At 30.4% G+C, this 15,223-nt stretch overlaps 1 protein-coding gene and 1 long non-coding RNA gene across 2 annotated transcripts in view; one reads left to right on the top strand and one right to left on the bottom strand.

The window, feature by feature from the left end:
- Nucleotides 1-15,223, bottom strand: part of LOC140443612 (annetocin receptor-like) — a 720,544-nt gene that overhangs the window by 461,312 nt on the left and 244,009 nt on the right. The gene's annotated exons all lie outside the window — the stretch shown is intronic.
- On the top strand, nucleotides 3,386-4,066 carry LOC140442735 (uncharacterized). The gene is made up of 3 exons (XR_011951129.1): nucleotides 3,386-3,471; nucleotides 3,689-3,790; nucleotides 3,913-4,066. It is a non-coding gene; the product is annotated as an uncharacterized lncRNA (long non-coding RNA).

The raw sequence follows: 15,223 nt of genomic DNA, 5'->3' as shown, positions 1-15,223 counted from the left end.
CGTGACCTGAAGATGCTTTGCATATTATAGAAAGCGAAACCGGTCGTCCGATTAGTTAAATTAAATTGATTGTGAGTAAGTCTAACTTATTATTTCTTTTACCTTTTTTAATTTTTTATTGTTTTCCATTAACAAATCCAGTTTTATTAGTAAAAAAAAACTTTTAGTAAAGGCCCATATCACTGTTTTAGCAGGTGTGCAGGGTCGGACTTACTTTTCACATATCATTTATCGAAATTAATTCAAACATAGAATCACACAACAGTTCTACAATTCAAAACTATCAGTCAAATAAACTCATCACAAACCTGTTCTTCGGCAGCTTCGAAACTGCAATTTTCTTTCGCAATTTTCAAAGAACAGGCAATTATTTTTAAAGGTTTAGAAAACACCAAACTTCAAGACTACCTTCTCCCACTGGAAAAATATAATTAATATTTTAAAAATATAATCTTGTCTTTTAAAATATCTAATAATCGCATATATATGTATTTATCCAATAAACAAATGGTGGATGATTTTATGAATAATCATGGCCAAATAGAAATACAAAGTGAAATTGTCAGAGTAAGAAGGTTAGCTACACCATCGGAACGACTTGTGATCTCCAACGTATGTTCTGCAATACCACATGACATGTGGTATTGCAGAATACCATGATATTCCTAAAAATTAGTGCTTTTGTGCCAGAGTTTAATTACATTCTTAGTTTTCGGATAGTGTAACACTACCAGAGTCATTTACTCTTTTTTGCCATATAGAATATTCATCTCTCAAGACAGTTTAGCTTTCTATAACTGCAAGAAGCCAGGTTACATTGTATCACAGTGCTCTGAACGACTAGCTCAATTAACCCTTAACCAAAGCAATAAAATATCGTTATCCAGCACAAATATATCTTTGCAAAAACCCAATGATACAAACTCTTCTTAATGTAAACAAATGTCTATTTCTAATGACCCAGAGATACCGAACAAAGTCGATGCGTGAAATAAAGACAGTCACATAAATAATCAATTAACACATAGCTTTGATAAAATTATTTTATCTTAAGCAGATCCATCTTCAAAACAATGTAACATTTTTTCAACACCTAAAGTCCAAGCAAAAGCTAAAAGAACTAAAATTAGTTTAGCAAGAACTTCTGAATGCTCATTATCTCTATTAGTTGAACCTATTAAAAGCTTCATAGAAAATCACTCTAAACTTGCTCAACATGCTACCTACTAATGAAAATCACTGGATCAACAGATCCTATAAGCACGATTCAAGAATATACCACAGAACTACTAGCCTTGTCCGATATGCTCAGTCAGGTTTACCCCCATGTAATGGAAAGTTCCATAAAACGCAAATTCACGTCCTAAAGAAAAACAATATATACCTTGGTAATGAGGCATCGGTCTGGGAAAGTGGCACATCTCAATTAAGCGAAGATTGATATTCAAGTCTCTTCTTCAATGGGATATTGATAAATTTTTTCATGGCTTTGCTATGCTCTAATATCTAATTGGTGAACAATCTCCTGATGTAATATGCTGAACAAATCTGAATCCCAAAAAAGTATAACTCCAATCAATATGACTGTTTTCGCAAAAATAAGTTAACAAATAATAATTTTGCTTCAGGCGTTATAGCCACATTAGTAAAAAAATCACTAACGACAAAAGAATTTCCAGCAACTACAAATCTTGAAGTTGTAGCTGTAGAAATACAATCATCAAACAGGTATTTTATTTGCAACGTTTACTTACCTTCCAGTTGCCAAATAACATACACCGATTTAAAGGATTTATTCAGTCAAATAACATCGCCTCGCATTATTGTGGGCGATTTTATTAGTTATAATATTATTTGGGGCTCCTCTTGTACATATGATAGAGAAAGAATTGTGGAAAATATAATTTCAGATTTTCGATTAAATTTTCTTAATGATGGTTCTCCAACTAGATTTAACATTAATACCAGAGATTCTTCAGTAATTGATCTAAGTCTTTGTAACCCTGCATTTACACTTCGACTGTTCTGGTAAGTTTTCCAATACAAGTATGGGAGCGACCTCCGTATTATAGTAATAAAATGTTCTATGGCTCTGACCCATGAGGTTTTCATACCCAGAAGGAAAACTGAAACCGCCGATTGGTTAAAATTCGAACATTATATCACAGAATACTAATCACAACCAGAAGCGAAACGGAGGGCTTTTTCGCAATCCAAATTTCTTTGCGCATGTGCGAAATCCGCCATGTTTTATGTAGTTTTGATGTCTTGTTTGTTTATGTATTGAGAAGTGTTTGGTGTTTGATTTTTAATAGTTATTATAATTAATTTAGTTAGTTATTTAGTTAGTTAGTTAGTTAGTTAGTTAATTTAATATATTTGTGAAATAAGCTTATTGTGATGGCTGCACCAAAGGGAGGATTTTATTGTGTTGTTCGTGGGTGCCCATCGAAAACTGGTGAAGGAATTAGTTTTTTTTCAATACCGACTGATCGTAGCAGGTAAATAAATTAAATTTTAAATTCAAACGTATTACAAATGTTGTCTGAATGTTTATATTTTAGTTAAATACACTTTTTTTTAGAGCTGAATTATGGCTGAAAGCGGCCAATAGGTATGATCTGCTTTCCAAACATGCTAAATTGCATACAAATTATAAAATCCACAAAGAATCTACGTTCCTGTATTTGGCTGTATACCATATATTAAAAAATTTATTAAAATCCTTTGTAAAAGGTATATATTTAAAAACCCAAACGGGCTGTGTTAGACAGAACGTTTTCGGAATACATCATTCCATCATCGGTGTCTAGGAGTACATGAATGTAGCCACTAAATATATGGGTAAAAACCCGTTAACAAATAATTAGTTACATTTGTTAGACATTATATCTTATAAATACTTATGATGTTAAAGTTACCGTTGGATTAGGTAACATGGCGACCTATGACTCCACGTTAAAGTTGCAAGTCCTGAGACGGTGTGTCTACGAGGACTTTAGTTGCTTCCATAAAGTCCTCGTAGACACACCGTCTCAGGACTTGCAACTTCAACGTGGAGTCATATGTCGCCATGTTACCTAATCCAACGGTAACTTTAACATCATAAGTATTTATAAGATATGTCTAACAAATGTAACTAATTATTTGTTAACGGGTTTTTACCCATATATTTAGTGGCTACATTCATGTACTCCTAGACACCGATGATGGAATGATGTATTCCGAAAACGTTCTGTCTAACACAGCCCGTTTGGGTTTTTAAATATATACCTTTTACAAAGGATTTTAATAAATTTTTTAATAAAAAAAATTATAAAATGTGCGAGAAACATTTCGAACCGGCGTACATGTACAAAGGAAACACACGAAAGAGATTATTTCAACAAGCGCATCCAACGATTTTCTCACATACTCTTCAGTATTCAAAACACACAGAGGAACCATTAAAGAAAGTCATAAGGCTGGAAGGTAGATACTTTTTATTTATTCACAATTATAGTGCTTTATTATAAAAGTCATATAAAAATCAGTATCTACTTACAACTATATACAAAGTTGTTTGTTGTTTTTCATAATAGGTATAAACAAGATCTGGAATTGTGAAATTTAATGATCTTTTATCAGCCTTATTAAGAACATATATCTTATGGTTACATACTGAGTAATATTTATGTTATGGTTTTAGGTATAACAGAAATAGATATTGTGCAGCCAGTTGCCATTAAAAATCCAATTGATGATAACCATAGTATAACTGATACTTTGATGGAAGAGTTTCTGTTAACAGGTAATTTTATTTATTGTTCCTACAACTGTATTATGCATTCAACTAATCACTAATAAGCATTAACATATCTACTTTGAACATTTATATGTTATTTGGTTATTAAATATATTTTTATATTTCAGATGTTAATAGGCAGGAAGTGTCTAGCCCACCTAGGCCCCATACTCCAGAATGTTTCACAGCTGAAACACAAACCCCCTCCAAGTTGTCGGGAGGTACACCCAGGAAAAAGAAGCTAAGATTAAAAATAAAAAAATTGCGTGCAAGTGCAAAGAAAGCATATGCGTCTTCCAAACAGAAGGAAGACAATAAATCTTTAAAAAATGTCTTAATGTACAGTTCCATGGTTCTTTACCCGTGGGTCATCATTACCCAAAGTAGCTTAAACTTATTAGTTCCTACGGTTGATTATGCAATTTGTTATTGTCTTTTTCCTCTGAGTCTTTGTAAGCTTCGTCCATAAAATTGTAAAATTTTCAATGACAATAAAGCATATATTTCTATTCTATTCCCATCCGGGTTATGTTTATCTATGCTTATGATGGTCTTTTAGAATGGGGCGGAATAAGGAATATTTACTTGCATTCTATAAACATTCAGAAGTGGTTAATTAAATTTTTATGAAAAAAATTAAGATATTACAGCGAACTGTTATACAATGAGAATAAATTTTTAACTGTACGTAAATTGTCCTCTTACAAAGCCCTTATACACATACATGAAATAAAAAAGGATACTATTATACATTAGCAATCATGCGCATCAAACTAGTTATATAAGGAATAATGCAATTTTATCTAAATGTAATAAATCCATACTCCAGAAATATATTGGCTACATAGGGCCCAAATGATACAATTGTCTACCGGAGAATTTAAAACAAATTAAGAGTTATAAAAAACATAGATATCAGTATAAAACTAAACAATGGATTGGAAACAAAATAACACGATTCTGCGAGGAGCAGATTAATTGATAATAGTAATAAATAAAAAATATCGAAATCTACTTTGTTTACCAACTACAATATTTCTTGAATTTATTGACATATTTATGTCACATGCTATATTAAAATGAATGTATTTTTGTAAGTGCGCATATGTAACTGTTTATATTAATACATTTGTTAAATATTTGCTTCTTTGTACATATATTTTTTAAGTATCACACACAAGGGGTGCTACTTTTATGGTAGCTCTATTTCAGTGATTTTTCTTGTTTATTTAGTGTTAAGTATGCTTATTTTTTGTAAATCTATATTATAATCTAAGCTTCCTAAATAAACATTATTATTAGTATTAATTACAATAAATTTCTATTATTATTATTGTGTTTTATTACAATTGTGATATATCCAGGCGAATTGAATGTAGTACTGTACAACCAGAAGTTTCAGAGACCTCAGATGCACATAAAGAGAAATCGAAGAGGTATATGTGTATATTAATTAAAATAAATTTTTATTATTCTGTTTTATTACACCTTTTTACCCTTTCCTACCATAAATTTGATATGTCCTGGCGAGTTGAATTTACTACAATACAACCAGAAGTTTCAGAGACCTCAGATGCATAGAAAGAAATCTAAGGGTTATACAGTCATTCTAGCCGCAGCTGCAGAGTTTTTACGCGCAGCGAAAATATCGTGGTGTTGGAGGTTAATAGATATTCACATTCAAAGAAATTCCTCAACAGGAAACAAAAAAAGTCAGCAACTTAAGACAAAGTTAATAGAAATTTCAAAAGTATAATTCTGTATTGATAAGTAAAAAAGTCCTGAGTCAAAATGTAGATTTTGAGTGATGAAGTGTTTTATTAACCTTAAAAAACGATAAAAAGTAATAGAAATCAACTGCTTTTTATCTCTATTTTGAAATTAACTCTCAAATTCAATCGATTTTTATCGGTTTTTTAACGTACTAAAATACTTTTAATACGGTAATTTGTTTGTTAAAAAAAAAACAAATCGATATTTTTGACTTAACAACTTTTTAATTATCAGTACAGAATTGATATATAAGTTATATTAAATTTTACAGAAAAAATAAAATTCATACAAAACAGATTACTTAAAAATGATTACTTCATTTCTCAGTGTAACTATCATTTGACTACAGTTTTGAACGACTTCCTCACTACTTTTCTTCGTGTACGAATGCATAGTTTTATTGCTACTGTCACTCTGAATTTCTGTCCTCCCAACATCAAAGGTTCCGACAAAGCTTTCGCTTCTTGTTGTGATTAGTATTCTGTGATTATATCGACAACTTAATGGCGGACTAATAAATGGCTGAAAGCATTGATGAATCCTTAAAAAACTTAAATAGCATTATTCTTGTAAGTAGTGCTAAGCAATTTGTTGAAAAAAAAAAGCAAATAAATAATTAGATTCCTGTACCTTGATGAAACTCAGAATGTGGAGCTTCTATCACAGTAAGTAAAACTGCATTTAATAAATATAAAAGACATTAAACATCTAAAAATAAAATTATGTTTAAATGGCTTAAAACTTAGACATAGCTTATTATAAAACAAGCTAAGAAGTCCTCTTGCTCCAAGTATGTTTAAGAAATAAATTTCTTAACTCCTGTCAGCGAAGTATGGAAAATGGAAAAGGATAACAAAAATGTGTTTTTGAAATATACGCCAATTATTTCTATATAAAAAGTAGACAACGAGATTTCAACTTCTCCTCATGAAATAGCTAACACTTTAGCTAAAACTTTTAAAGAAATGTCTTCAAATAGTAACTACAATGATACATTCCTAAAAAAGAAAATGATAACAGAAAATAATGATTTCTTTGCAAATGATAATTTACACGATTCATTAGATCTAGCTTTCACTATTAAAGAACTGGAAAATCCTTTATCCGAATTAAAAAACACTTGTTCTTTACTCAGCAAAATTATTAATTTTTCAACTTTTTAACTTAATTTGGCAAAATAATATATTTTGATCAATTTGGTTTAAAGTCATTTTATTTTCGTTTTAAAACCTCAAAAATTAAACCTAGAATCTGACTCATACAGGCTAATCAGCTTAACATGTTCTATGAGCAAATTCATGGAAAAAATGGTATATGTTAGATTAACGTGGACATTAGAATCAGCAAATTCCGAAACAAAATGGTTTTAGACAAAATCGCTAGGGCATTGACAATATTCTTAATTTGGAATCTGACATTCATGAAGCGCTAGCAACCAATATTGCAATTATCTATATGTATTACAATATTTTTCGACTTGAAAAGGATATTTCAATACTTGTTGGAAATTCAATAGTCTAAAAGAACTACATTCAAGGGATATTCGTGGAAATTGCCTAAAATTTATTAAAAACTTTTTACAAAACCGGTTTTTTTTTTGTGAGAGTACATAATACTTACTCAGAGGAGAAAAATGAAGAAAATCGGATACCCCAAGAATCAGTCCTAAGCCCTACATTATTCTTAGCGACAATAAAAAACATTATTAACAACCTTACTAAATCTCTAAAGGCTCGACTTTTTGCAGATGACCTTGATGATCTTTATAAAAGGAAACAGCTCCTCATCAATGACAAAAGCTTTACAGTATTTTCTAAACCAATTATAAAAATGGTCTCTGACATCGGAATTCAAATTTTCAGTAACAAAAACATCAGGAATACTTTTCTCCAAAAAGGTTTCATTAACGCCACCTACCTTAAAATTATATAGTACATACCATCCTCACATTTAAACCAACGGCAAAGTCTTAGGCATGTGGTTAGATCAACAACTTACTTGGCAGGAACATATTAAACAAACAGGTTTAACATATCACAAAAGATTGAATCTAATGAAAACCTTGGCAAACCGAAACTGGGGATTAGATCAGGAAACTTTGTTGAGAATTTATGAAACACTAATTAGATCTAAATTAGATTATGGATCAATTGCAATGCATCTGCTTCAAAAACATTACTTAAAAAACTTTACAGCATACAAAACGCAGGTATTAGAATTGCACTTGGAGCCTTCCGGACAACTCCCTCCGAAAGCATACTAAGCGAAGTCGGTGAAACACCCCTAAACCACTAAAAAATATACTTAGCTCTAGCACATGCCACATCTGTAGCCTCAAATAGAGACAAACCTCTTTTCTGTAATACTTTTAATAACAAATATATCAATTATGACAATAATAAGCCCCGAGTCTATAACCCTTACTACAAGAGAATTCGATTATATAGTTCTAACTTGAACATTCAGTTCCCAACCGTAGTTCAAACTAATTCCAACCACTAACTACCTTGGACTATCGAATAGCCCAAAGTCATTACAGCGTTAAGTATATATAATAAACATAAAACTAGTCCCATTGTTTTAAAGGTTAAACTAAATTCAATCCTAGATCAACAATACGATGACTGGATTAAAATTTATACAGATGCATCCAAGGGTGAACTTGGCGTTGAAGCAGCAGTGGTAACCCCAAATGACCCATTTCAATTTAAACTTTCACTAAATTCCAGCATCTATACTGTAGAACTATTTGGTTTGTTTAAAGCTATCAAACATGTAAATATTAAAAACATCCCTTGTTGTCTAGTCCTTAGCAACTCTCTCAGCGCAGTCAAAGATATTTAAAAATTATACCCTAAACACCGCTTTGAAAAAATAAACACAGCCAAATTAATGGAAGCTCAAGAAAATTTTAAAAGAATCCACTTCCTGTGGAGTGTCAGTGTCGCTAGCGATCTAAAAGTTTTTTTTAAATAAAGTGTTAAGTGCGTGGAATTGGAAGTAAAATGATTTCAGTTCTAAACTCAGAACCATCAAAAGTGACATTTTTTCATGAAAGTCAACTGCCAGAAGTAAAAGATCTCAAATTATTATTACACGTCTACGACTTGACACTGTAGGTATACTTTCACCTATGTCTCCTCAAATAGTGAACCTCCAAAATGCGAAACATGCAATACAGTAGACAGTATAAAGAACTTCTTGATAGACTGTTCTAAATATGTAAATCAAAGACATTCTTACAATTTTTAAAATAATCTGAAAGCATTACTCGATAAATGATTTTTTCTGGACAATTTATTAGGTTACTTAAAATGTATAAACATGTTAAACAAAATTTTACTTAAATTTAATTAAAATTACTTTAAATTTAATTAAAATTAATTTAAATTTAATTAATTAATTGTTACAAATGTTTAATTTTATATTATTACAAATGCTACAGGTATGTCGCTTATTACCTTCGGGTGGATGCGGCTTTGACTTTTTTAAATAAAAAATATGAAGACATGCAACGAAAGCAATGTCCCACTTTAATTATACTTTGTTGACTATCACAAGGTCTTTGATTCAGTCGAAATGTGGGCCGTATTTAAACCAGTAGATAACGAGAGGATAGACTTGAGAAACATTGATTAAAACACCAAATCTAACAAAATTTAAATTCAGAGAGAAGTGAAATACACATTGGCCCTACAAAATATTTACAAGCTGCTGAACTGGGAGCAAAAAGGTATAAATATTGACGGACGATACCTGACTCATCTGTGCAAAATTAGTAACGAACTCAACCAGCTTAAAGAAATGCTTTCAGAATTAGGAAATGTTTAAGAAAAATGAATCTTACAAAGACCAACATTCTTACTTTGGGAAAAGTACCTGTTTCTATGAAGGAAGAAGTAATAGAAAGAGTGGGAGAATATATTTACTTGGGTCATTAAACAAACTCGAGCAGAGGAAGCCACCACGCGGAAGTGGACCGATGTCTTCGCATGACATGGGCTGCCATTGGCAAACTAAAATTTGTTTTTAAATAAAAATTGCCAAGGCAAAAGTTTTCTATTCTTGCATCTTTTCAGTGATTACATACCGTCTACAGACAATTACGTTGACCACAAAAGCCATTAAAAAAATAACACAGTGTAGACTGGAACGACTTACGCTAAAAAACGATACGCAGAAGAACAAAAGGATAAAATATAATACAATGCTGCTGCATTGAAGTGGTCTTTTGTAGGAGATTTTATCAAACAAGATGATATCAGGTGGACTAAAAGCATCGTACAGTAGATACCTAAATTACATAAGAAAAGTGCAGCCCGACTTTTAAAAGATGGCTGGACGATGTGAAAGCAAAGACCGAAAGCTAACGGCACCAAATAGTAAAAACCAAATTATGTAATCTATTTGAAATAAATTTCATTACATATCAAGAAAAATTAAAAAGTGTACAACAATGCAAGTCAATTTCAAGATAACTAAGGCGTTTTATATCTAAAACTATCTCCATATTTAATTTAATTTCTTGGCATAATGGTAATTAACATATGGCATAGTATGTAATCATTTTCCTTATTATCTATAAAATTGGATTTATTTCCTTTTATTATTGTTTTGCTCATTTTATTACCAAGGTGGTGTTATCTGAAGAGATATATCACTCTCTCATCATAAAGAACAAATAAAAACCACCATACAGGATAAATAGGAACTTTCATATCCCTTATTCATTGAAACTAATAATCTAAATTGGTTCATTCTCCATCAAACAAAATATAAAAAAAAAATTAAATCTATTTTTTAAATTTTTGTTTTTTCACCAATTCCCTCGACAAAGTACCTCACTGCATTCCAAAAAAACATATGTACGAAAGCAAGCCAAATCTGGAACTATGACACTCAACACCGGACAGCAAAATAACTGAAAGCATGCTAGTGTCGTTTGACCACTGAAAGGGCGTAAAATAATATATTCCAATGACGCGCTCGGTCAAAATAAAAATGACCTAAAAATTAAATTAATAAACATTAGTGCTTTGATTTAGTTTTTTCTGTGGTTTTTTTTTCGTTTGGTTTGTTAAGTTTTAATGTTAACTTATTGTAGAGTTTTCAGAACATCAAAAATACCTACAAATTATTTTGTAGGTATGAACTCCGTTCGCTTTTCTATTTTTTAAAAGCATCGTCAGTTCTAACCAATTTGTGGGTTTTGTGATGTTATAAAAACTCTAAGATTGCTTTACATTAAAAACACAACAAACTCAAGCAGGACTTGACAAGATGTAACAGGTTGAAAAATGAAGGTAACTTACCATAACATACACACATGAACTGCCTGCACTTAAGAGCAGACTTCATTTCCCTGCTGTTTTGGTTCTTTAAAAGATTATTTCCAAGTTCCATGTTATTGCACGAGGTGCAGATCTAAATATAACCTTGTTACATATGACATCTAAGTATTGACAGAAATCTGAAACATTGTCATCAAAAAAGAAGAAAAATTCTTCTTTTCTACCTTAAACATGAAGATGCGGTTTTTGTTGGGTTTTAGATGTTTTTGTGTTGTAATGTTTTTATTGAAAATTTTAAATCTATTTTTTATTATTTTTAACATATTTATGACAGTATTCCTCACCACTAGGACCAACTAAACATTTTTAATGTAGGTTTTTAAATGTTAACTTCCACCATTTGTACTAAATAGGTTTTCCATTTAGGTGCTGATGAAGGTGACACCCTATCACCGAAAATTTCACATTTAGAATAAACTTCTACACCAAACTGGCTTATACCATCTCTAGCCGATCCTTGACTTGACGCTTTCCCGAAAGTTACCTACCAAAGAATTGTATTCTTAGCGTCGTTATATAGACTATATATATATATATATATATATATATATATATATATATATATATATATATATACTACAAGAATTAATATTAAACTCAATAGTCTTATGCCTTAAACCGCGTCAATTATCATTGCGCCGACTTTTCGACATCTCCTTTGATGTTTTCTTCAGGGCTTCCGAGGTCTCAGTCTCCTGAGCTTCCAGATACTACTACATTAATCACTAGCCAATGCCTTAGAGCTACTGGGAACAGAGGACGGTTATTTATACCGTCGACGGTGACGTAGTTTAAGTGAGGTTAGCGTGTGGTTTGGTGCGGGGGTTGGCGCGAACATTTCTGACAGGAGGATTTCAATGGGTGGGTGAAGCGTACGATGTTTTGTTTATAAGAGGTCTCCATGTCGAAGTTAAACGTATGCCGTCATCTCTTTTATTGAGACTATTTGGCCTTTTTTCAATTTCTATGGCTGCTTAAATAATTCTGATGATTATGAAGTTTTTAAAATCAATTTTGTGACCTATATAAAGATGGTGTTGATCTAGAGCTGAAATTAAATCGAAATTGCGAACAGAAATAAAATGTTCATAAATCCTTTTTTAAATTCTACGATTTGTTTGGCCTATATACGATCGGAAGCAGTCGGAACAAGGATTTTCATAATCTCTCTAATTTGTACAGTTCTCTCTTGAAGAAGTCACACAATCGTGACGAAATATTGAGACTGAACAAATAGAGTTTTATTTACTGACCGATTGCTGATACTATAAATCAATATTTAAAACAGTACGGTCGAAAAATAATTTGAAAAATAAATATATATATATATATATATATATATATATATATATATATATATATATATATATATATATAGAGTAGTATATAGTATATGTCAAAGAAAATTGGGTATAACAACAGTCTTCTCTTAACTTCTTTTCATGTTCTGTTTACCATTTACCAAGGTTTAATAATAAAAGTGGTCCTTTAATAGACTATACTAATATACTAAAGATATGATAATTATCAAAACTAAAACTTTTAACGTAATGGTAATTTTTCTAACTCGATAATCAAAATACTGTCTGTATAAAATCTTTAAATGGGTAATTCATTAATTGCATTAATCATGTTCTCGTTAAATATTAGATTTGTTTTTTTAAGATTTATGCTAAATCTGTAATAATTAAGATCCTTATTAATTTAACTATGTGTCATAATCATCATTCTAATCATTAGTGCCTTTAATGAAATGGTATTTATCCATTACCTGCCGAATCTGGAATTCTTCTTCGTTATTTTTTCTTCTTCGATCCCCTTAATACACGTGGCGGAATCGGAAACTCAATAATCATTATCACCATCCTATCTTAAAAACCCGTAGGATAAAGTCAAGTGTTAGAGGTTGGAGAAAATCATAAAAAGAGCTGATTTTTTTCGTTTTTAATATTACTCGATGAAGACAAATTCTATAAATAAAATTGGGTGTACTCGTATTTGTATAATTTAAAATAGTTAATACCTATATCCTTGTACTTTTGTGATTTCAACATATATATATATATATATATATATATATATATATATATATATATATATATATATATATATATATATATATATATATATATATATATTTTTTATTTGGTGAGCTAATATAATTTTTTTTTAGTTCCACTTTGTAAGATATTTTGTATTTTTTAGCAGCTCGTCAAAATAATTGTAATAATTGTATATATTATAGGTATATATATACATATATATATATATATATATATATATATATATATATATATATATATATATATATATATATATATATATAGGGAAAAGGAGATAATGCTGGGAGGCATACCCTTTTATCCCTGAGGAAGCAAAATAAAACTCGGGTGCTTCGTCAGATGTGCTTTTTAATTAATAGTCTAAGCTTTCGTCAATGATTATTGACATCATCAGACTAAACTACAATCAAACAATGAACAGGTAAAAACTAAGTATATATATATAATAACGGATTTATTACGGCTGTCGCCGCTGCTCCGCCCCCAATTTCCATATACTAAGTATAAAAACTAAGTATAAAAATAATAAAACATTTACCCAAATTATACCTAGCAAAAAACTCAGTGAGTTGGATGGAAAACAAAGAAAGTGTTATCTGTGTATAACATATTTTTAGATACATGATGAGAAGTATCTATAGTTCACAATGTATTTTTATTGAATTGAGATCGATCTTTTTACATAAAACCTAACCACAAATATATAAATATATAAATATATATATATATATATATATATATATATATATACATATATACATATCAATCGGTTTTAAAACGTCTCGCGACGTTGTCCGATGCCTAATTTTCATGACACTCTATCATCCCATTGGCCCTCTCTAAGATCCCTTGCGCTCATCGCCTTCGTTACTCCCTCTCTCCAAGATTTCTTGGGCCTTCCTCTCTTTCTGCGGTTTGGTGGTATCCATTGCATAATTATTTTTGAGAGTCTTGAGTTATCCATCCTCTGGACGTGTCCGTACCATATTAGCTGTTTTCTTACTATGTCTGTTGTTAGAGAGCCGTCAACCCCATTCGCTGTCTTATCTCATCATTACGTATTCTCTCTCTGCGTGACACTAATCTTCTAAAAGCGTCCATTTCTACTGCCTCCAGTTTTCTTCTGTTGTTTTCGGTTATTTGCCAAGTTTTCGCTCCGTACAATAGACCGCTTTTAATAAGAGATTCGTAGATATTGTGGTTTCTTCTTTTTCCTATTTCATGACTCCACAGTACGCTGTTTAGACAACCTATTGTTTTTCTGGATTGTGTTATTCTTCCCTTTATGTCTTCATCATCTTTCCCCGTATATATATATATATATATATATATATATATATATATATATATATATATATATATATATATATATATATATGTATATATATAATATATATATATATATATATATATATATATATATATATATATGTATATGACAATACATAATAATTTGTTTTATTTAAAAAATAAAATTGGCGACATCGTCCTAAAAAGTTTGGACAGTATTTCATCCAATATATTACACAATTTGAGAACCGCTGCTTTAGAACTTAGTTTAAATCCCTTTCTAAAAGAGCGAGCGACAGGGAGCGTCATTTCTTTTGGGTCTTTCGTCCTTTTATTTCCATGTTCTGTTGCCGTAAACTTTTTTTGGTTTCACTCGATGTTATTGTTATTTTTTTAATAAGATTTTAGAACTGTTATACTATTCAACATTTTTTAGAATAGAGATTCAAATATAAAAGAATCATTGAAAAAGTTTCTGGTTTGGTATTTTTGTACAATTTTTGTTTTGTGTTTTATAAAACAAAAATATACAGTCGAGAGGCTAACTTGTACGTCCCTAAATAATAATAAATTTTAACATTAAGCGTAGCTATTGTTTAATATAGTGTTAAAACCCCTTTCTTATGGCATTTGACAATAAATTGCTTTATATTTTTTAAAAATAAAGACTTATGATTAAGATTACTTATTCTTAAGGTTGGGACTACCGGCTAATAAAACCGTTTTTAAACACACTTGTTACATTTTTCAAAAAAAAATTCTTTTTTAAAAATTAAAACTAAAAATTCCTTAATCCCAAGGGAAATCATTGTTAGGTTTAATATAATATTATTTAATAGTAGCCTAACTGGTTAGAATTTGTTGAATATTGTAATAAATAAATAATAATAATCGGTAATTTGATCTTGTACGGATTCTCAAACAAAAATTAGACGCCGCTTTTTTGTATTTCGGCTTATCTA

This window comes from Diabrotica undecimpunctata, chromosome 6, assembly GCF_040954645.1.
Source record: "Diabrotica undecimpunctata isolate CICGRU chromosome 6, icDiaUnde3, whole genome shotgun sequence".
NCBI lineage: Eukaryota > Metazoa > Arthropoda > Insecta > Coleoptera > Chrysomelidae > Diabrotica > Diabrotica undecimpunctata.
Note: the sequence above shows the minus strand (reverse complement) of the source record. Positions and strands in the feature narration are given on the sequence as shown.